Raw genomic sequence first — 22,785 nt, forward strand, 5'->3', positions numbered from 1 at the left:
ATGAATAATTTTATTGAAGCATAGTTTGCATATCACACAATTCCCCCTCCTTCGTGTACCACTCAATGATTTTTTAGTTGATTTCCCAGGTCATGCAACCATCACCATAAATCATTTTAGAGCATTTTCACCATCCAGTATGATCCCTCACCCATATTTACTGTTAATCCCCTATCCCTTCCGCACCCACCTCCAGGCAATCCTAATCTGCTGTCTTTATGACTTTACCTTTTCTTCATATTTCATAAAAATGCACCCAGACAGCATGTGGTCTCTTGTGTCTGGTTCTTTCTCTGAGCATAAAGTTTCCGAGGTTCATCGCCGTTGTAGCATGTGTCCAGAGCCCGTTCCTTTTTATTGCTGAATAGTATTCCAGATTGGATCGTATTTTGGGCATTGACAGAAATCCACCGGAGGGCCTAGCACATAAGAGGGACTTGACAGTACCCATACTTCATCCCAGGAAAGCATAATCCCCAGCAGAGCGCATGCGTGGCTTTGGCATGGATGGAGTCTGGTTCTGCTACCTGTGGGTTGTGTGTCCTTGGGCAGGTCATTTCACCTTTCTGAACCTTAGGGGGCCATAATAGTTACCCACCTGGTAGGACTGTTGTGAGAATCCAATGAGACGATTCACACAAAGTGTTCCACCCAGGGCTGCACAGGGAAAGTAGAGAAGGGAAATCATTCAATAATGACTTAGTAATAATGGAAATGTTATGCTGAATGATGATTCGGGGTCAGGCATTTGATAGAGAGACATCATAAGGCCGCCTCTCAAAGAGGACAGTGGGAGGTTTTTTGTTTTTTTTTAACTTTTTTATTGTATATAATAAAGCAAAGAAAAATATATACAAATATATATTAAAAATATATACAAAGCAAAGAAATAAAAAAGCAATAGTTGTCAAAGCACTCTTCAAAAGTAGTTACTGGACAGATTCCAGAGTTTGTCATGGGCTACCATACCATCCTCTCAGATTTTTCCTTCTAGCTGCCCCTGAATATAGGAGGCTAGAAGGAATAAATATTTTTTTATCATCACAATTGACTTTTTTCTTTCTTCTTTTGTGAAAAATAACATAGAAACAAAAAAACAATAAATTTCAAAGCACAGCACCATAATTAGTTGTAGAACGTATTTCAGAGTTTGACCTGGGTTACAGTTCCACCGTTTTTTATTTCTAGCTGCTCTAAGATCCTGGAGACTAAAAGAGATATCAGTTTAATGATTCAGCATTCATATTCATTTGTTAAATCCTATCTTCTCTGTATAACTCCACCACCACCTTTGGGCAGCAGGAATTTTATCTTTCTTTGTTCATATAAATGCAGTCTCTATTATTAAGAGAAAAAAAAAAATTTGGCCCCAATTTTTTAAATTTAGGAAATAGAGAAGGAAAAAAACACCACTCATAATTTCTTTCTTCTTCAGAAGGCTTAAACAGCCCACATTTCAATGGAAGGGAGGGAAACGAAGGGGCTGGGGCTTGGGGGCTGGGCCAGGGGTGGGAAAGGATCCCTACTGAAGCCTCTTCTCAGGGAGGCGTGTTGGTGTTTTTCTTTGGAAATCCCGAGGGCCGGGCAGGCTCAGCCAAGCTGGGATGCATTTTTTGGCTTCGGCACTGAGAGCGAGGGGAATCAAAAAAAGGAAATATCATTTCCGCAACTACTAGGTATTAATATCCTGTTTAATTTAATTTCGGCTTTCTGCGCCGGTGAGCTCTTTCCCCTCTAACATACAGTGTCAGCTTGGCAGGGAGTTTCTGACAGTATCAAAAGAGGATTTAGCTCTGAACCCTTGCCATGAAAGTGTCTCTATCTGGGCACAGTGTAGGCTTTCAGAAGAGAGCATTGTGTCCTGCGAAGACGGTAATTGAGTGAATGAGGCCTGGCACCTGGGCCTGCCGTGGAGCACTGATAAGGACATAAAGACAGGCTTAAAGAGTCTGCTTGCCAGAGGCGGACAGGCTCCCGCGTCCCTGGGAGGGAGGGAGCCCAGCCAAGCCTGCGCAGCACAGGGGCCCTGGGCACACAGTGAACTGGCACTCAGGGGGAGATAAGCAGGTGGCGGCTGGGGTGGGGTCAGCCCCAGCTAGCCGATACGCCTTCGAGTTCTTGGTGAATACAGTGTATTCTTATTTGGCTGGCCCCCCTCTAGCGAGTCAAAAGGGAAAGGAAAGTTCTAGCATAAGACCAAAGTTCCAGCCTCAGTTGTCTGGACTTGGTTATGTTCGGTCTTGTCTCGAGGAGCTCTGCGGCCACTGGGAGACTGACTTGGAATCTCTGTGGAGCTTTTCCCTAGAGATTCCCATGTGCCTCCAACTGACCTGGCTCAGGCCTCACATTCCTAATTGCTCAGGGACAATGAGCTCTTTGCCAGGAGAAACACGTCCTTTCTGGTCCCTCCTCTGAACTGAAGAAAATTTAGTAGATAAATGACCACAGAGAGTATAGCTCTTCTACCAACCCATCCACCAACCCATCCACCTATCCATCTACCACTCACCCACCTATCTACCTACCTACCCACCCATCCAGCTGTTCACACATCCACCCATCCACCCATCCATCCATCCATCCATCCATCCATCCATCCATCCATCCATCCACCCACCCACCCACCTACCCATCCATCCATCCATCCACCCATCCATCCACCCATCCATCCATCCATCCATCCACCCATCCATCTGTTCACACATCCACCCATCCATCCATCCATCCACCCATCCATCCATCCATCTGTTCACACATCCATCCATCCATCCATCCATCCACCCACCCACCTACCCATCCATCCATCCATCCATCCATCCATCCATCCATCCATCCATCCATTCATCCATCCATTCATCCATCCGTTAGGCTTTGGAGAGCCTGTTATGCTTCAGGCACTGGTTGACAGCATCAGTTAATGGGCTTTTAATGGTGAGAGCTTTGGATAAGAGGTTGAAGCTTAAACCTCAAACTAGCTGGGTGATCTGGCTAAACTGCTGCTGTAGTGCTTGCCATCACTGGGGCCTACATTAGTCAGAGACAGACTAACTTTTTAAACCATAGCCCCCAAACTACAGTGGCTTGTTATAATAAAGCTCCTTATTCATAATCTAAATAAGTGCTCTTGGTTGCATTTGGCGGAATGCATTTCTCCATGCAGTGACTCAAGCCCCCAGGCTCCGGCCAGCTTGAAGTTCCACCCTCTTCTAAATCAAGCAGTCATTCCCTTTCAGCTAGAATGGGATTTTTTTTCACAACAAAGTTTTATGTTACTATCATGAATATACAAGTTTGAAAATGAACCATGATCATGTATACTTGCTTTAAAAAATTTGATTAGGAAAAATTTTGGTTAAAAATTATCTTTAAAGGGTCAACTTTTTTCATTTGCATATAAAGAATGCATCTTGTTTTCATACATATTTCACAATTTTAATTCAATTTTCTTCATATGAAGTCTATATATGAGTATCTACTTGGAAAAAAGAGAGAATGAGGACTAGCTAGGGGAGGTTTTAAAGGGGGCAGGGGGTGGGGTGGAATCAGGGCTGTGTACCCAGGGGTGGGTAGCATAGGAGGTTTTTCTGACACCTGAATCAGAACCTTTCTCATATAAGTAGGTGCATTCCAAAATGGAGAGGGGGTCATGCTCTGATCCTTTTACTTATTTGACATCGGGAAGAAATTAAAGGCCCATAATATCATCTAATCATCACTTTCCTTTACCCTATTTGAAATTGAGATGGACAAGTTTACACCTAATTTTTTCTAGAAGCATATATAAATGTAAATTGCAAAGTCACCATTGCCACCATCACCCTCATCATTGGCATTTATTGAATATATGCCAGGTGCTGTCCTAAGAGTTTTATATGATTATCTAATTTACTACTTGCAAAAACCCTGGAGGAAATTATGATTATTATCCCCGTTTTACAGAAATCTATAAAGGCAGGCATGTACCCAAGGTCATGCAACTACTTGTAGGGTGGTAGGCGAGCGAGAACGGCCCTGGTGGCCTGGCACACACCCAACCGTGTCACGGTGAGTCTGGCCCCAGGTCTTTTTTATGGTCATTTGTGTGTGTTGATTTTCCTGTCCATAGAATGGAGATGTCAGTAACTGTCTTGCCTTTGGGGCAGGTTTATTGAAGGGAACATGTAAGAGAATCGGTTCTGAATCACCTGTCCAAGTAAACACCACAATAAATGTGCAAAATCATTGCTTTGTGTATACTATCACCTGTTTGCAGGTCTTTCTCTGACCTTGATTCAAAATTGCTGGAAAGCATTAAGTGAATTAACAACCAAGTGAGGGCTTATGACAACACACGGTGTTCAAATGAAGTCCCTGCCTTTGGAATATTTGCCTTCAGAGGCCACAGTGAGCTAGGAAGTCCAGAGCCTTCTGCTCGGCTCTGGCAGCCTGCTCAGCTGTGCATGTTTTCTAGCTCTAGAGGAGCTTCATCTCCACACTCCAGAAGCTTCAAGCCCTCCAGAGCCGCCACCTTCAAAAACGAGCTGTCAGGCACCTACTCTTGGGGTTACACTCTCCCACGGGTTTCCTTTGCCAGGCTTGGTTTCACTGCAGGGGAATCCTGAAGAGATGCAAGTGCTTTTATTTTTACCCTTAAAAAGTACAGAAACTATAATCTGTTTCGCATCTGGGTCTGACTGACTGCAGATGAGCCAGAATGCTCAGAATGGGGCGCTGGGTGAGTAAGCCCCAGGAAGAGGTGCAGACATCCCTGCTGACAGCACACCAGGCCAGGTGTGGCGGTGGCTCCGTGGCTCGCTGTGCAAGGAGTCACAGGAAGACATTAGCCCCCCCCCCCCCCATCCCATCCCCGGGCTAGGGAGCGGGGAGGGGGTGTTTTTATTTTTCAGTGATGCTGGATTCTTTTCTCTTGGAGTATTTCTGGTTCTGCCTGGGTTCTCTGGAAGCAGTTAGAAGAAACAGCTGGATGTTTCAGGAAAAATGTCTAATGGGCTTAACATCTTTACAAAGCTGGTTCAGATTCAGAGAAATGATTTATCAGAATAGAGTCTCCCCAAAATGGCTCTATTTTCCCTATGTAAAGGGCTTTCCTGAAACTTCCAAATGTTTATAGGGTGGATTAGACGACCTTGAAGTCATAAAGTGCAGCTGCTCTTTGAATACAAGTGTCCAGGGCCCACACATCTGATTATTGATGGGCGTTGAGTGCCACTTAGAAAGTGCTCAGCCGGACTGCCTTAAATAACTCCAACTTGGCCCAAACAGTCCTGAAGAGGTTTTGAGGATTAGATCACAGCCTGGCAAAAGCAGAGAAGTCTGGAAAAGTCCTGGGAGGATTTTAATTTTTTTTTTCTCTTTTGTTTCAATCTATCAGATCAAGCAGCTGATGCAAGCGTTGGACCAAATTAAACATTTCAATAACTCATATTTTTTAAGCACAATCAGGTGGAGGAATTCTGATTCGCAACTGGCCCAGAAAAGCATTCTTGAGGATATTCTGAGCGGAGCGTATTACCACCACTGTTCCATAAGGAAAGGAGGACTTGTTTTAGTTCTAATTACCGAGCCGGTTAATTGGCAGACAGAAAAGGACCTAACCAAGCTACATCTTGGGAGCGTCACGCCATTTAATAAACCGAAACACACATGCCTCCCCAGAGTTACATCTGCAAGAAACACTCCTGCATTAAGAAGCTCAAGGGAGGTCAGCATCCTCATCATCAACGCAGGCAGCATGATCACCCAGGAAATGCCACCCAGGAGGTCTGCACCAAACCTGGCTGCTGAGGCTGTGAGCCAGACAACATTTGTACGGACAAGCCTGGAGCAAAATCAAGTTCCAAAGGAACAAGCACCCCCTCGATGGGATTCTCTTTCAATGTTTATTCCATGGAAAATGGGTCTTGTCCACTGGAGCCACGCGTTGGAAATAAACTTGTCTGGCCAGCTAATAATACAAGGGGATTCTCTGGGCTTGTGAAATCTCAGCCTTTTATTTGGCCATATTTTCCAAAGAGAAGACAGCTGATGGGAGTACATTCCTTACATTAAAAATATACTTACAGTTAACCGCACCAAACCACTTAAGTTGGCAGCAGACCAATTATTAATTAGAATTATGGCCTTTTACAAATCCCTCTGCAGCTTCGCACAACTGATGGGTTTATGGTCTATGCATTAGGGACACGGCTCCACTGTGGTTATAATTAGCCACCACTGCTGGCAATTTGGGGGTTGCAGCACCCAAAACAGCTGCCCCATGGGCACCGTGTCCTGTGCTACCATAGGGGTGATGGGGACGAAGCAGAGGATGGAAGGTTCTTCCTATTACTTTTCCCAGCTGTTTGATCTTGGACTAGTCACTAGAATTTTTCCCTAAGTTTTCTTCTCTGTATGTGGGCATAATTGTTAGCTCTGTTTTTTACCTGCCCAACATCCATGCCCCCTTCCTGTTGATGGCAGCATCTTGTTTCCCTTGAGGACCCATCCCTACTCCACTCTCCGCCCATTTGGTTTGGTTGAACTGGCTCAACCCTTAGCTCAAGGGATGGGCATATGACCCAGGCTTCGCCAATCAGAACATTGCATGCCTCTAGCCCTGTGATTGGTTCAGTGTATACACGTGACCCAGACCTGGTCAGAACCCAAGAGATTCAATTCTCTGCTGTTCTTCCAGCTGCAGAATTGCCATTTTTATTCTGGTGTTCACCTGTATTCATGTCTGTGAATGTTTGTTAAGTTGGAAGTTTTGAAAATAGATGTTTCTGTAATTCTTTAAAAAAAAATTTTAGGAAACTGAAAAAGAAGCCCACTGCTTTTATGACATGAACTACAGAGAGCAAGCCCCCAGAGGTCTTGGGTAGGGTGTGTGTGTGCGCGTGTGTGTGTAAGCACTGATTTAATGGAGAACACTATGGACCTCTGAGAGCCTCCATGGCTGATGCCGTCTCCTTGTCACAGGTCCTGGGGAAAGGGACTGGCAAGTAACTGGGCCTTTCAACCCTGGACCATTCTGCAATGATGCCAGCCCTGAGAATGGGAGTGAAATTGTTGGGGGTCCCTGTGCAGATTGCAAAGGATTAGTAAGTTTTGTGTTACCCACGTGCACCACTAGTTATTAATGAGCAGATGTCATCCCCAGCCTTAAAAACAAAACCCAAAAGTGATAGATACAAAGATAGATAAGAAGACCAATTGCATGTTATATTAAAAATGACAATGTGGTTATTATCTTTATTTAGTAGAGTAAAATGTGGCTAAGGAGCTGGGTCCCACCACCTACGCCTTTCCATGTCACATCCTTTTTTTTCTTTCCCCCCTACGATGACCTCAGTTTTTTTGTCATTAAAAATTCAGATCCATGATGTGGTCTCCAGCCCTTATGTAAGCCAGTTTTCTATATGTAGATACTACAGATAGTGTCTCAACATTAATGTATTTCAGTAGAGATGTCACTGGGGAAAAATGTAACTAATATGTGGTAACAGTATATATTATGACATACAAATGGCTGACGATGAGTACTGTAAATTTAAACAGACGTTAGCCGTTGTATGCTTGGTGTCTAATTAATTCATTTAATTTCTACCTCATTCATTCATTTGTTCACCCTTTTGTTCTCAATGCTCACCATATTGCAATGTCCTCTGTTAGCTGCTCTGGGCACAGTCAGCCTAGAGCTTACAAAGGAGCTCATATTCTAGAAAAACTTTGGCTTTTACCAAACTCTAGCTCGAGTTTGTTAGAAATCAGAGAAAATGAATCCACCTTTCATTGAAGTGACGCGTTCCCAACCAGGAGAAACTGGTCACTGCTGTGGAAAACTGTCTCCCCAACCACAGAGTCAACCCACTCCCCTTCAGAGGAGCGGAAAGTTATAGAGTTGAATTTAAAACAGTTGTTCTTGTAGTTTTAAAGAGTTGTGTTCACCTAACACTGAAGACCCAATGAATAATTAAGCAAGATATCGGGCACCCAGCCTTGATTGTCAGGTGAGTGGGATAGTCATTATTACTTAAAACAAACTTCTGCTCTTTTGTTTGTTGTTTTGCAGTTTAGTTGTGTGTGTGTGTGCCTGCCCGTATGTGTATCATTCCACGTATCAGTCAAGGTGTCACCACACTGTAAAATATACAGCCCACAAAGCTTGGTGATTTAACACAAAAGTTTCTTTTTCATTCGTGTCTCTATGTCACTGGCAGTGGGTAAGCCCCTCCCCCTCCCCCACCTCCATCCCCCCACTCTGAGTCCAGTGCACCTGGGAGTTGTACCAGCCCCACACCTGCTGAGCCCCTGGCTCTTTAGGTACTGACCCCGCCCAGGAAGAGTGTCATGCTGAAGTTTGATGGACCAAACCTGACCATGTCAGTTCTGCCCACACACCATTGGCTAGACCTGAGTCACATGACTCGCCAAACTGCAAGGGAGCCTGGGAAATGTAGTCTAGCCTGGGTACCCAGGAGCAAGAAGGGATAAAACGTTCTGGCGAGCAACCAGCTAGTTTCTGCCACACCCAGACACAGGTTGGTACTTAAGTTGAATGCTTGTTTTATCATTGTGAATATGGATATCACAGGTGTGTTTTTATTTGGGGGCTTGAGGGTACAAAAGAAGGTTAAAAGATACACACACATGCACACACACATACACACATCTCAAAGCGAATCACTTCTCAGACCTTCTGGCTCCATGGGTCTGACACACTTAGACAGCATCAGCCTCTTGGTTATCATTTAACATCACATTTGCCTTGAGTGATTTATTGGACATCGGATAATGGAGTTCAATTGTCCATTGTTACTCTAGTCAGTTACTGGGTTTTCCTTTAGCAGGAAGTAAATCTAGGATGCTATCTGTTCACTTGTTTATCACCGACTCAAAATCTAGTCCCTGAGAAAGCTGAAGTTTCATATGCATCATGTCACCTTAAGGCCCTCGTGCTAGCTGGGGGACATTATGCGCATTCATGAGAAAATCATTTCAAGGGCTACAAGCGAGTCTTTGGTAATGCCCAGGAGTCATAATGTCTGTGACATAATCAACCTTCCTAAATTACAGCCTATACTAATTAGATCAGTTATTGCTACATTCCAGGCCCTGAAACAATTTGTTTAAAGTGATAGTTACCTCTAATGAAAAGATACATAACAGAAAATGTCACTAACCTTTTAAATCCTCCACCACTCACCGTAAGGACTGACTACTGCAAAGTGCTCACAGTGAAGCAACATCTTTTTTTTTTTTTACCATTTCCTCCTTAATTAGGTGGGTATTTAATGATTGCCTGGAAGCGGAGAGAATTCCCTCGGATGGTGAGAAGATTAGGTAAGGGTTTACTGCATCCTTTAGTGCTTTGCCTAGCCTGCCCCCACCTTGGCTCCCTTGACCCCCCTCCACCAGCACTCACTGTGCCTGAGATGTTTCCAGAATCTTAAGGGGGAAAGATGAATGGTTATCATCTACTCATGGTTTGTGCTTGCCTGAAAAGCCAGGCAAGGGTGAGGGGCCGTCTCCCTCCCCAAGCCCTCTTCCCCACCCATGTGGAGTGTATTTCACACCTCTACCTCTGTGATGGAGGCCAGAGGGCTGCCTAGTCCTGGGGGCTGATAGAAGGCTAGCAGGGTCTAGAGTGGGCTGGCGATGTGATGGCCATTTTAGTCGTCAGGGGGCAATGATTTGAGTTAGGACATGTGGAAGAAGGCTTCAAAGAGGCACTATTTGCCAAGATGTGGGTAGGGAGATGACAGTGTAGCTATTGCCACCTCTAAGCCCAAAGGGGCAAGGGGAGGAAACAATGATCTGAATCCAGAATAGAGAGGTATACAGACCGGGCCGTTGAGTGTGCTTATTTGGAAATAGGGTCTTTGCAGATGCAGTTGAGTTATGATGAGGTCATACTGAATTAAGTGGGTCCTCAATCCAAGATGACTGGCGTCTGTATAAGGAAAGGCAAAGAGGCATGGATGGACCCAGATGGAAGAGCACCATGGGAAGATGGAAGCACACAGAGGGTAGATGAGATGGGAGTGATGCTGCCCCAAGCCAAGGAATACCTGGGGCCACCAGAGGCTGGGAGAGACCAGGGAGGAGTCTGCCCTAGAATCTTCCAAGGGCAGACTTTAGCCTCCAGAACTGTGAGAAAATAAGTTTATGTTGTTGTAAGTCACCCAGTTTGTGGCCCTTTGTTATAGCAGCCCTAGGAAATGAATGCAGATTGTTTTGGTACTCCCCTGCCCCAGGAAGCTCTATAAAGTGGCCAGACTTGGAGGCATCCTCGAGTTTAAGGGCCTGCCCTAACAACCTGAGAGTTAAGGAGTTCCAACAGTCAAACAGGTGAAAACCCCATTTTAGAGAGTGGGATCTTTGCCACACTCCTAATTCTTGAAAAAATTCTGAAACTGAAGGGAACTTATTTATTCTTTGAACCTTCAGATTTCTTGAAAATTTCTTGAAAGCACCCAGTGTAGCTGGTGGCACATAGTTATGTGTTGAGAAGTTGTCAGGGAAATCTGAGTTGCCAGATCTAAAAGATCCTTCTCTATGAGTTTGGGGTTCTCCTTAATATCTGCCTTGATATTTTCCCTTGGAAAATAACTAAATCCACTTTGCAACTAAAACCCATTTGTGTGCCTTCAGGCTTGTGCATCAGTTATGTTAGTGATAATAGTGATAATCCCTTTTAATGCATCTGGTGATTTATTATGTTTTCCCATTTGATCCTCAGAACAGGTCTAGGTGTATGAAGTAGTCAGAGATGAGGAAACAAGCTCTGAGAGCTTAAGGCACTTGCCCAAGACCACTGCAGCCATGTGTTGCTGGAGCTGGGACTACAAGTCAGCTTTTCTTGACAAGGAAGCTTGCACTCCTCCTGGGTCACTGCCTCTCAGGCCTGGCCGAGGAAAAGGGAAATCCAATAGAACTGTTGGATGTCATCCGTGCTCTCAAGGGGTTAATGGCCTAGTTGGGACAACACAGCAAAACCTCAGAAAGCACTTACAGGAGCTGTAGATTCAGATGCCTGAGAGTGTTGTGGATGGGGAGGGTGAGTTGCCAAGCTGCCTCCTTTAGGAAGAAACAGATCTAGCTGTTCTTTTTTTTCCCCTATCATCTGTGTCTCTACTCCAAGTCCCAGGAAAGTGTCGGTATACTTTCCTCCTGTATACACCCACTGAGCAGGGGATTGGAGGCATCTTGATTGACAGTCCCACCAAGGCTACCTCCAATGGAAAAGAGGTATTTACCCACATGAACTCAAGTTCCTGTTATTAGAAGAAGATGGAATTTGTTGTGAGAGGTTGAAAAATCAACAAATGCCCACTCTGTAAGACATCATCACGTTTCCAGATTTTAGCCCTTACCCTTTGCATCCCTTGCATCTCTACAAGGTGGATAGAGCAGGCCATCACTTTCATGGTAGAGAAGGGAAAGCAGAAGCCCAGAGAGGGAAATGACTTGCACAGGTAGCACAGAGCTTCTAATTTGCTCTTGTGCCACCTCCACCTGGTCCCATCTTTGCAATCCTTCACGCAGAGAAGGCTGTGCTGATTCTGTGCCTACTTAGGCCACCCCAGGACTGCCTGTCAAGGGTGAACCTAAGACAACCAGGTACATGCCTCACCTGCCCAGCCTGGAGGCAGAGTGGGTCTGGAGTCAGGGAGGGAGAAGGTGATTTTTTCCTAACAGTTCCCAAGCAAAAGGATGGGCTGGCACAACTCCCACCTGGAGATCATGGGCCGTGGTGCCAGCTGTGACTCTTTGTTGCTGGAAGAAGGGTTTGGCTCATGTGGGCAAGGGGTGAGGTTGGGCTGAGGGCTCCAGATGAGTAGTGCAGGCTGGGAAGGTCTAGTTCCAGAACCTGGGAGCAAAGCAAAACCCATCCTTCCCTCACCCTGCAGCATTGTCAGCAGCCCTGATACCCTGACTTCCTAAAACCCAGGGGACAAACCCTCCAAAGGCCCTCCCATTAAAGCAAACAGTGCAGAGGAGAAACTTCTTATTCTTTCTCCTAGCTCTAGTGGTATGGCAGAGGCCAAAAGAGTATTAATTCTGGTACTTACTTGTTGTGATATCAAGTAAGCCACAGATCTCTCTGAATCTCATTTGTGCAATTGGAAAGTTGGATTGGAAAACAGTAACAATTACAGTTGTATTAATATTAATGAGTACCACTGTGCTAAGTGCTTATGGCAGATGACGGCTCCCTGCCCACCCAGAATTTGAGCTCTTCCTCCTTAGTGTGGATTTGTTCCCAAGAGGCCAGGAACTACATCTCCCAGGTCCCCTTGTGATCACGTGGGGCTGTGTACCAGTAAAACTTCATTTACAAAAACTGGCGGTGGGCTAAATTTGGCTCACAGACTGTACTTAGCCAATCTCTGGAATCAAGAACTCCTATATAGCCTTTTTCCAGGTTTGTGGATTAGTAGCATTCACAAATCACATTGCTATGTGTAGGAATGCGGTAGGTCCCGTGTATGACTTCAGACTGGGCTGACTCCAAAGCCACTTCTGGACCACATTAAGTAACCACATATGTAATGGCAGGCAGGAAGAGGCCCTTTTTTTTTTTTCCTACTCACGGCCCAGCAGGGAGAAACAAATAAAGTGCCATCATCATGGGGTGCAGTGAGCACTGTCCAGTTCTCCCAACCAGCATTTATTGTGAGCCAAGTGTTGTGTTCAGCTCTTCTGGAATATAGCTGTGAACAACAGGGAGCCCAACTCTGCCCTCACAGAACTTATATTCCAGTGGATGCAACTGATCCAAGCTAGCACAAGTGCTATGAGAGCATTTAGGAAGGGCGTCTAACTCAGACTAGGAGGTGAGGGAAGGCTTCTCAGAGAGGATGACCCACACAAGGCAAGGGTGACTGCTATGTTAACTGCTTTTCAGAGATGGGGTCGCCAATGAAATCTTATTCATCTCTATGCACTAAGGACCTGGCTCACTGCCCATTTCCTTTCCTGAGGCTGGAGGCAGAGCACCCCGGGAGATGCCTTAGCCACAGGATGTAGAGATTCTGGGTCCCCAAATCATCACAGGGAGAAGAGTTGCCCACTGACTAGAAAGACCTGCCGTGAATTTTTATGTCCATGAAAGATAGCGTTTTCTTCCGCTCAGCTTCTGAAATTTTAGGGTTTATTTGTTACAGCATCTAGACTATCCTAACTAATAAAAGTGCTTTGTGTATACCATTTCAGTTAATCTTCTCCATAATCCTATGAAACGGGACTCTAATTTACTCTGATTTTACAGATGAGGAAGCTGAATGATGAGAGATCAAGTGGCTTGTCCATTCATCACCCAGCTAGTGAATTAACCAGAGCTCAAACCCAGAGAAGTCTGCCTCCAGCACGCATACCTTTGGCCATCATCTGTGTGAGCTAAGTGTTCTGATAGCTCTGATTCTCATCAGTACATGACCCTTCATTCCCATGTAACCCATACAGGAGAACCTGAGAAGTAGGGGGCAGTCCTGTCCTGGGACTTCTTAATGGGATGAGACAGGATTTCCCCAGAGCAGATACCTGTAGGCCAGAGGTCAGGCAGTAAAGGGCAGTCTCCCAGCTTTGGGGAACAGCTGACTTTCCAAGGGGTTTATAGACTCTCGCCTGCAGATCTGGTAAGAACCCTTAGGCCCCAGGACCTGAATCCTTCCTAGGCCATGGGAGATAGACAGGAGGCCAGCACGGAGTAGGAAGACACTCCTTCGGCCCCTTGAAATGTTTTTTTTTGCAGGCCAGCGAGGTACCTCTCTCTCTCTGCAGCCTACACGTCCAGGGCTGACAGGCTAAAACTGCTTGCTTGCTTTTAAGTGTCAGGAGATGTAAATAGTTTTAGTCTTCAGTGGTTTCTGATTGAATATCCTTTTGAAGTAATGATAGCTATAATTTAAAGCAACAGTTACCATATTTTCCCTGCCGTCTGGTCTTCTTTGAAGCACTAAATATAAATCTGCTTAAAATCTTAAAATAGCTGTAGCTCTGTCTCAATATTCTACCAGGAGCCAGGGAGGTTCGGCCTCTAATTGTCATCATATGTAGCTAATATCAGCAGCCCAGCAGGCTCATGACAAGGTGGCTGGGAGAATTGCTCTGACATGGACAGGAAGGTAGAGGCAGAGACACAATCTCCCTTTGGGGACTCCTGGCTTTGGTTGGAGTTTGGGAGAAACCTGGCTCTGAAATTAGAACCTAAGGGATTCTTTGCTTTTGGGAAATTTTCAGGACCTTCTTTTCACAGTCCCCTTCCAGGAGCCCTAGATGGAAATGGGGACCTCCTTGCTTTCCTCAGAAAGCTCAGGAGTGGTTAGGGACCCAGTCCTAGCTGATGGAATTCCCAGCAACTACATCCAGGTGTAGGATAATGGCATTTTGAAGAAGAGTGACAGTTGGGATTCAAAGATGGATGGTTACCAACAAGGAATAATGAGCAACCATTTCTGCTGCACTACAGCAAATGCATTGAAAATGTGATTTAAGTTTTAAATGGACTGCTGTATTTTCATTTGTTAACAAACATTAATTCATTCAACAAATACTAGTTGTGTCCCTACTGTGTGCTAGGCAGTGAACAAAGCAATCAGCACCCTCGGCCATCATGGGGTTTACAATGAGTACAGTATAAATATGGGTTGGATGATAAGTACTAGGGAGAGAAATAAAGCAGGGAAGGGATTAGGGAGTGCCGAGGCTACCATTTTAAACAGGTTTGTCCTTAAGAAGTTGGTACTGAAGAGTGGCATAGCATGACATTCCTAAATCCCATTTTTTTTTTTACCGACTTTTAAGTGAAAAGTATAATGATATGTATAAATATATATAGGCATTCTACAAAAAATCTCAGTGGGACATAATCAGAATGGTTGGTAATGCTTATTTTTAAGTGCCAGGACCCTGGGTGACTTTTTCTTTTCCTTCTGCATGTGTGCTTCTTCTAAAGAGTCTGTCAAAAACATGCATGCATTTTGTAAAATAATAAAAAAGTAGAAATTGAATTTGGTGGATCCTCAATAGATTAAACATAAAGCTACCCTATCACTGAGAAATTCCATTTCTGGGTAGATAGTCCCCAAACTGAGAACAGATGTTCAAACAAAATTCTGTACAATGGATGAATGGATAAACAAAATGGAGTCTAGCCACGCAATGGAGTAGTATTCAGCCGTACAAAGTACTAAAGTTCTGATTCATGCTACAGCATGGATGAACCTGGAAAAGATTTTGCAAAGTGAAATAAGCCAGACACGGCAGGCCAAATATCATATGATTATGTGATACGTTCAGAATAGGTAGTTCACAGAAACTTTCCACAGAAAGAAGATTTGCAGTGTTAGGGGCTGAAGGGAAGGAGGAGTGGGGAGTGATTGGCTAATGGGTATGAGGTTTCCTTTTGGTGGTGATGAAAATGTTCTGGAACTAGATAGTGGTGATGCCTGCACAACACTGAATGTACTGCCGCTGAATTATAAACTTTAAAGTGGAGTATTTTACTACAAAGGAAAAAAAAAGTAGGTATTGGGGGAGCGACTGGAAAAGCTGAGTGGCTGTATACACCTGGTAAGGTTTTCCTGAGAGGTCTTCACCGGGAGCTGAGGAGTCAGGTGCAGGGAGACTTGCCAGAGGACCTGTTAGAAAGATTCATCCCTTCACTGCACTGGCATTTGCCAGCACCTCCTAGGTGCCAGGAGGCTGCAGTAGTGAGCAGAGGCAGACCAGGCTGCTCTGGGGGAGCTCCCAGTCAGGAGATGAGGCTAGTTGAGCTGGGAGGAAGGTGGAGTTGGGGGAAGCCTGGTGGTGTGGGGCTGAGCTGTGGACGCTGCTGCTTCTACCCTGGCCCTGACGTGCCTCTTTAGGCTGAAGACACACATTTCCAAAGAAAGGCCAGACAGGGGCTCTGGGAGGCCATGCTAGTGCATGATGGGATTTAGCTTGGAACGGGCTGGGCAGCTCTGGAGTCCATTAAGGGATTAACCATTTTCCACAGATGATCTACAGAGAGGGCATCTGGACCCAAATATTTGAGCAAGAGCCTGTTTTCTTAAAGCCTGGGCTTTCTAAGAATAGGCCCCTAAGCTTTTTTAGGATGTTGGGAATCAAAGATGTATTTTTAAATGGAGATGGGTGAAGAGGAAGCTTTTTCTATCATGGGGTGCAAGCAAGCCCCCTCTTCATGCCTGCCTCCTTGCTTTCGCCTCCCCAGTGCCACCTCCCACGTGTACCCCGGGACTCTGCCTGTGTCCCTTGGCTTACTGCTTTCTTGCAGACTCAGAACAAAATACGACAGAGCAAGGTCCAGGCAATCTCAGGGTCCTGGCCTATGTCCCCTGCTGCTGCTTCAGTGAGAAGGGGCAGGGTCTGCCCTAGTGCAAACTTGGGTAGCTACCAGGCACAGTAGGGGCTCGGTACCCATTCTTGGGCCTATGGGAGGTTGGCCCGCCCCCCAGCCCACCGCAGGCGCTTCTCTCACTCCCTTCTGGGTACATGATCTGGGCTCTAGCCAAATCCGACTCCTCAGTGCTATCCTGTAACATTCCCTGCCTTTTCCCACCTCCAGGCCTTTGCAGTTCCCGTTGTCTGCTCCTCTGCTCCTGGTGCCCCCTCCCCCAAAGCGCCACCTGTTGAGGTCCTAGCTGTTCTTCACGTCTCATCTCGAATGCCACCCCTTGAGGAGCTCTTCCCCCATTCCTCCTTCCCAGTCTGTCCTTGCCTGTGCTCATGGTCCAGCACTCATTTTATGGATGTCACAGTGGCCTGACAAGTATAGACTTGATTTGCATTATCCTCAGACCAGAAATGAGGTCACCGGAGCCCTGGGGTTCAGGGCATGGCTCTGGAGGCCGGCAGCCTGGGGGTCCAAGTCTGGGCTTTCCTTGGACAAATGACTCTCCCTGTCTGCACCTCAGCTTTCTCATCTGTAAAATGGAAATACTACTATGAATAATAGTATCTACCTACAGCACAGGCTTCTACTGAGGAATAAATAAGATGCTGGGACTAGGGTGAGGTAAATGAGGTGCTAGGGCATAAAATTTAAGAAGGCATTTTCAGGGTCGTGCAAATGCAGCGTGCCTCCACATTTTGCATGCCTAGTGCCTTGTTGCCTCTCCTGAGTCCTGGCCCTGATGCAAAGCCCTAGAAGAATAATGCTAAGGATAGATTGTCGAATGGGTGGCACACGCGCTCAGAAGATGTGTACAGAATACACCTGTATGGCTCTGCATGTGTGTGAGTGCGGGTGGGCATACGCACGCGCACGTGTGTATATAGATGCATGGGCACATGCTTATACATGTACATTAGGAGGCATAAAAATGGCTGGAAAAATACGCTATTATCCATGATCACAGAATTGGAATGGGAACACGTTGCCACTATGCTCTTCAGTATTTTTGAATTTTTTTTTTACATATTTACATTATTTTTGTATTTGAAAACAAACAATTTTTAAAAAATGCAATGAAGCAATTAACTCATTGCTTCAATTGGGATTTTTGCCTTTTCACTTATGGCTCTGTGACTTTGGCAAAGTGTCCCTACCTCTCTGAGTCTTAATCACCTCACTGTGAAAAGGGGATGATGATAATAGAGTTTACCTCATAGAGTATTATGAATGTTAAACAAGATAACATTTAGTCTTTCTAGTCTATAAGTTTCTCTCCTCAGTGCACAGAGCCTAGGAGATATTCAGTAAATCCTTGCTTAATCAAAATCTCATCTGCCAGCAAGCTTGGTATCTAAGGGTTCAAGTTCATGGGACGGGGAAAAGCCTCATTGGACCTCATGACATCATCGTGGTGAGAAACAGCAGCAGTATGTGTGAAGTCCCTATGTCAGCTTCTAAAAAGAGACTTGGTCATTTTTGGGAAAGAAGCAAGCTGACATTCAGAGATCCCCTGAAAGACAGGCTGGAAAAGTGTCAAGGGGCCACCCATGGGCCCCAAATGCCTAGGGAGGCATGGAAAATTCAGATCTAATAAAATGATGGAACAAACCCAGCCAGGATTGCAAGTCTAGGGGTTGGTAAGCAGGAGAGGTGAACTGAGTGAGCAGCCTTATATGGGAAGCCTTCAGGCACTCTGGTATCATGGAAAAGAGAGGATTGGGAATGGGTGGTCACATTTCTTCACCTCTGAGCCTCATTTATCCACCTATAAAATGGGAATAATCCATCTTGTAAGGTTGTGGCAGTATTTAAAGCAGTGATTACTGTAAAGTACCTGGAACATGGGCCCCTCAAAATCTTGGTCTCCCTACTTCTCTCTCCATGCTTGATGGATGAGGTGGCAAAATGATCTTGGCATGGTCAGGTGTTCTACCTCCTTTCCCTGGGATTTTTATTTCAACAAATACAAATTGATTCATACTTTTGCCATGTGTTTACTGAGCCCCAGCTTTTTGCTAGATTGTTAGATGCTGAGATGAGAAAGAGGACATGGGCTACCTCGCAGAATATGGGGAGACAGACAGCAGTCAAACCATTGCAAAATTCATATTAACAGATGCATTAATTATCTGAAGTGAAAGAATATCCCACTGTGAGAACATCCACAGAGGGTTCTTCCAGCTCAGGAAAGTTTGGGGCCTAAGGAGGATAAGGGGTTTGCGCTGCTAAGAACTGAAGGAAAGTTGGCATTAACTGGGCAGAGATGTTGGGTGGCGAGGAGGGGATCATCTGGGGCCCTGAGAAGGGGACAGCTGAGGAACTGAAGGAGGACCCACCCAGCTGGAACAGAGAGCAGGATTAAAGACTCCTCCAGGATATGATCAGCCTGGAGCAGTGGACAATCAGATCCTGGAAATCCCCACTAGATGATGGATCTTTCACCCACGGACCGCAAGAAGCCATTGAAAATTAAGCAGGTGAGAGACATGGTCAAATGTGTGGTTTAAAAAGTTCTCCCTTCAGCCAGGGAAAATGGAATGTGGCCTGGATGCTATGAGTCAGAGGTCAGCAAACTTTTTCTGTAAGGGCCAGATAGCAAATATTTTAAGCTTTGTGGGTCATATGGTCTCTGTTGCAACTACTCAGCTCTGCTGTCGTAACTTGAAAGCAGTCATATACAACAAGTCACCAAATGGGTGTGACTGTGTTTCTGTAAGACTTTATTTACAAACCAGACAGAGGGCCAGCTTGGGTCTGTAGACCATAGTTTGCAAATGCCTTTTATAAGACATTGTTAATTTAACAGATGAAACAAGATTGATAGAATATTGATCATTGTTAAGGTGGTGATGGGTACATGGAGGTTCATCAAACCATTCTCTCTATTTCTGTTTTTTTTTTCACAAAATTTTCATGTATTATAAAATTTGCATAATAAAAAGTTTAAAAACCCTCTCCATATCTTTTAATGCAAGATGGAGAATGGACCCTGGGGGCCCAAGGACGCATCTTCCCCGCGTGAGGCCCAGTGAGGGCAGACACCATTGTGGAAAGCTTGGCCCCCGGACTCAAAATGCTGAGCATTTCCTGGGGTGTTGGGGTACTCCTCTAATCATTGCGGTGAGACCAGAGACTTGTGCTGGCTGGGAGGTGGAAGGAGATGCATCTGAGTGGAGATGTCAGGCTAATGCTGATGGGTGGGGACGGCACGGCTGAACAGAAAGGGTAAGTGGGTTGGTGGGAAGCCAAGGGATGGACTTTACTCGTGACTGAGTCTATGAAGGCAGCATCGTGGGGGTGAAGCTCTCACTTTCGAGCACCATATTGCCCAGCCCTTTGCAGCCACCTACTAAATGTGCCACCTTAGGCAAGTCACTTTATTCTCTCCACGCTTCGACTTCTTCATCTTTGAAATGCAGGTAATAATGATAATGCCCCGTTATAGGGTGTTGTAAGCACTAAATGTGACAGTATATCACATTTAGCTTACAATAGAGTAAATGCTAAAGTATCACCACGATGGCAATGAGGTGGTTTGAGCAGGTAGGTGACAGAAGCCCATGCGTGCCTTGAGAAGCCCACCTAGTCGTCGGTGAAGATGAATTAGGGAGCACTCAGGGCACGGAGCCACCTAGGGAGCAAGAGGCTAGGTTAGAGATGATGGGTACCCAGACCAGGAGAGTCACTATGGGGAGGACCAAACTGGGAAAACATAATGGATAAAATGTAATAAACATGGCAGTGGATTAGATGGAGAGGCTAAGGCTGGCGGAGGAGGCAAAGGGGGAGGGTCTGAAGGTGAAGTGAGTCCCAGTACCTCAGAGGTCAGTGATTCTGCTACAGGAGAGCAGTGTCGTGTGATGAGCTTGGGTGGAGCGAGCTGAACTCCGAGGGCCAGTGGAACCCAGGTGGGGATCCTGGTGGAGGTGTCCACCAGGCAGTAGCTAATATGAGGGTGGGCTCTAGTTAAAAGTAATTGATGTAAGCTTTCCTGTCACCTTTAAAACAGGTTCCTAATTTGTACATCTGTGGTCTTGGAACTGCTTAATAAAAGGTGATGTCACATGGGCATCACAGCTGCCTTTTCCTAAAGGTAACACTAGGAGGGACTGCGGGTGCCTCTCTTACAAGTAAGAACAGTGTTTCCTAAAACATATTCTACAATTGGATGTTCCATGAAAAAGAGTGTTCTGTAGTCAGATAAGTTTGGGAGGTATTTGATTAAACAAAAGTAACGTGTTTCATTAATGCAAGACTTATCTGGGCCTTTAATATGATGAAGTGTTTGGTACACTGTGGAGAGGAATTTATCTCAATTCACATTTATCTGCCTAAAAGCTAAGCTGTCTGGACCTTGGTGGGGTGTGGGAGAGGACTTCAGGTCTTCACACCAAGTGACTCAAACATTAATGTCCTTGCGTGAATGCAGGGCCCGTGGCTCTACATGTTAAATAAGCTCCCAGGTGAAAGCGACGATACTGGTCCACGAGCAGCCCTTTGAGAAGGAAAGTCTCAGTAGACCACGTTCCTCAATGGGCCCAGCCCCCCGGGGGAAGGAACGAGAATCCAGGCTTTCCTGTAGCCAGTTATTAGTGGTGAGCTCCCTTCCCCGTGCTCCATTCCCACTGACTGAGTCATAGGTGCTCACAAGTTACAACTGGCTTCTACATGGCGCGTGGAAGGAGTCAGGGAGCAGTGGAAATCCAAAAAGGCCATTGGCAGGAGGGAGAAGGGGGAAAGCCTGGGAGATACTCAAACCCCATCAGAATGACAGAGGCACAGGCTGCCCACGCACCTTGCAGGTGAAGCCCGGGATGTGCCCAGGGCTGCTGTGGCCTGAGACTGGCATTAGAGCTTGTGGCTGGAAGTGATAGGGCATGTCTGCCTAACAGCAAAGAGCCCACAAAAATGGTGTGTGTGTGTGTGTGTGTGTGTGTGTGTGTGTGTGTGAGAAACACTTCTTTCAAAATTGCAAAATCATCTTAATTAGATTCAACAGACCCCAATGCCTTACTTAGAATGAAATGTATAGCCCAGGCTCTGCTTTCCTTTAACATGGGGAAGGGGGAATGAAAACAAACTTTGCTTTGAGTATAGCAGAGAAGCAAAAGGGGAGTCTGAATTTTATGGGGTGGAAGCCCTGTGCTGCCAGCTGTCCTTGGACCTGAGTGGGGGATCCTGTGGAATGAAGTCCCCTGGGGAGCTGGTGAGGGACCCAAATCAGGGGATACCTACCCTGCTGCTCCCTCCCGTTCAAGCCTCACTTTTTTTTAAATTTAATTTTACTTTTTTAAATACCAAAAAACAAACAAACCCAAACATTCCCATTTTGATCATTCTGTTCTACATATATAATCAGTAATTCACAATGTCATCACTTAGTTGCATATTCATCATTATGATCAATTCTTAGAACATTTGCATCTATTCAGAAAAAGAAAGAAAATGAAAACAGGAAAAAATTTTATACATACCATGCCCCTTAACCCTTCCTTTCATTGATCACTAGCATTTCAAAGTAAATTTATTTCAACATTTGTTCCCCCTATTATTTATTTTTACTCCATATGTTCTACTTGTCCAAGCCTCTCTTGTGATCCTTTCGAAGGCTCTCTGCCGAAGCGCCTAACCTTTTTAAAAATTTTTTTTATTATGCTAACACATATACAACATAAAACTTGCCATTTTAATCCCTTTCAAGTGTACAGTTCAATAGTGTTAATTACATTCAGTGTTGTGCTACTGTCACCACCATCCATTACCCAAACTTCTCCATCCCCCTACCCAGAAACTCTCTACCCATTAAGCATTAACTCCCCATGTCCCACAACCCCTGCAGAGCCTAACTTTTTAAGACTCCGGGTTCAGAGACATACAGCACTAAGTTCGGATCCCAGCTGTTATACCAGCTTTGTGACCTTGGACAAGTCTCTTAACCTCTCTGAATCTCAGTTTAATCTAAAGTAAAATGAGAACGCTCCACAGACCCATGGGATGGTCATAAGGTTGAGATGAGATAATGCATATAAAGTGTGGGACATGGTAGGTGTGTAATGAATGGTAGCTTTTTTTTTGGCCTATCTAAGAGTCTACTGGAAGAAGTAATGTGCTTTCAGACATGTTTGTTTTATGGACATAAGTACTTCCAATACTTTAGCCATTCCCAGAAGTTTCTGTTGGCTTCTCAAAACACCCTAAGGTGGGAGAGAGGGAGGGAAATTTCCACTGGTGAAGAAATCAGTGTCCCGAGGCTGCATCATTTCAGAGCTGCACACCCAGCGGACACTGGAACAACACTTAATTATAGGTTGACATCCCTGGAGTCCTGAGTATGAGGAAAGTAACTCCTTAATGAACAGTCCCTGGGGACAAAACTCCTTTAGACTCAGCATGCAACAACATGA

At 45.3% G+C, this 22,785-nt stretch overlaps 1 long non-coding RNA gene across 1 annotated transcript in view; it reads right to left on the reverse strand.

Annotated features, from left to right (window-relative positions):
* Positions 1-213: 213 nt before the first annotated feature.
* LOC143660305 (uncharacterized) overlaps positions 214-22,785 on the reverse strand; it is a 31,213-nt gene continuing 8,641 nt past the window's right edge. The window contains exons 2-3 of the long non-coding RNA XR_013163933.1: positions 599-657; positions 214-419 (exon numbers count right to left, since the gene is read on the reverse strand). This is a non-coding gene — a long non-coding RNA (uncharacterized LOC143660305). The remainder of the gene's footprint in view (positions 420-598; positions 658-22,785) is intronic.

Source organism: Tamandua tetradactyla, chromosome 16, assembly GCF_023851605.1.
Source record: "Tamandua tetradactyla isolate mTamTet1 chromosome 16, mTamTet1.pri, whole genome shotgun sequence".
NCBI lineage: Eukaryota > Metazoa > Chordata > Mammalia > Pilosa > Myrmecophagidae > Tamandua > Tamandua tetradactyla.